The sequence below is a fragment of the Cetorhinus maximus genome, unplaced genomic scaffold (assembly GCF_964194155.1).
Source record: "Cetorhinus maximus unplaced genomic scaffold, sCetMax3.hap1.1 HAP1_SCAFFOLD_52, whole genome shotgun sequence".
Lineage (NCBI taxonomy): Eukaryota > Metazoa > Chordata > Chondrichthyes > Lamniformes > Cetorhinidae > Cetorhinus > Cetorhinus maximus.
This window is the reverse complement of record NW_027596102.1, coordinates 398,827-399,995: the sequence shown is the minus strand read 5'-3', so window position 1 is coordinate 399,995 and position 1,169 is coordinate 398,827. Positions and strand designations below refer to the sequence as shown.

Sequence of the window (1,169 nt, the reverse complement as noted above, 5' to 3'; positions counted from 1 at the left end):
CGCGTTGCGTTCATTTCGGTTAACACTCTGGCCATCACAAGCCTACTTCAGGCTTGAGCAGCATCGGGTACAGGCGATGTTGAGCTGTGGACCTGCCTGGAAGGCATCGTCGTCAGTTAGCCCAGGATGCTCAATCGTGGACGGGATGTGAAGTACGTCGGTCTCAGAGATTATCGCAAAATCTTTTAAAACTTGTGCTGCCACCGTCTCGAAAGTCTCATTTTTAAGTAAAGTGCTATGGATACAAATGGAGATGAGTTATTTTGGGTAAACGTTTCGACGCTCACAAGGTGGAAGAAGACAAAATGATGGCGGAAATGGCCGTTGATCACAGGTGATATTGAGAACCAGAACTGTCCAGAAAATTTACTCATGGTATATTTTGTCAAATCTGCCTTCTGTCCGTTTTGCTGTGTAGATGCTCTTTAGATCCATCGCCATGTGGAAATGAAAACCAGATTGCGAATCAAAATCATGAGCACGCGTTCCACCTCGCACAATGCGAGCAACGACTTGTCTCCTCGTCGGGGAATTGAACCCCGATCTCCCGCGTGACAGGCGGGGATACGCACCACTATACTAACGAGGAGAGGGCGGCTGCTGTTTTCCAAGGGAGCTAGTGATATTTCAATTTGAACTGAGATTTTCACTTTGAAGCGATAGTTACAAAGTTTGCCTGCACAATGCAGACAATTAACTTCCACCGGTTTGAACAAGATGCATCTTCTTTCTAGAAAATCGCTACATGGCGTCAGATCTTCCCGTTGCCCAGAGGCACAGATGATTCTTCCTCGGCCGTTTCCCTCATTTTGTCACTCGCACAGTCTCGCAAAGAATTCGCAAGGAATTCCAGTCGTCCATCTGCTTCAGACGCCTATCTCCTGCAGCCACACTCCCCACTCCATATCCATAATCCACACAAACCAAGTCATAGTGTCGGATACAAAACTTCACATGTAACCGGTAAAGGAAGACGTGTCTTTTATTCATTTCCACTCAGCAACGTAAATAAACTTGTCAGTTGCAACGTTTCTTAATCCTCACATGTCGCTCTCTGCATTTGAAGTCCTTCTTGATCCCTCTTCAGAGATAAAGGCTTAGAGCAGCTGCAGCATCCACGGACGCAGGCGGCGCCATGTAAAATGCAAAAAAAAAACCTTGAATTTTCA

General features: G+C 46.3%; 1 non-coding gene across 1 annotated transcript; it reads right to left on the bottom strand.

Moving 5' to 3' along the window:
- Positions 1-517: 517 nt before the first annotated feature.
- trnad-guc (transfer RNA aspartic acid (anticodon GUC)) lies at positions 518-589 on the bottom strand. Its single transcript has one exon. It is a non-coding gene; the product is annotated as a tRNA-Asp (tRNA).
- Positions 590-1,169: the final 580 nt, after the last annotated feature.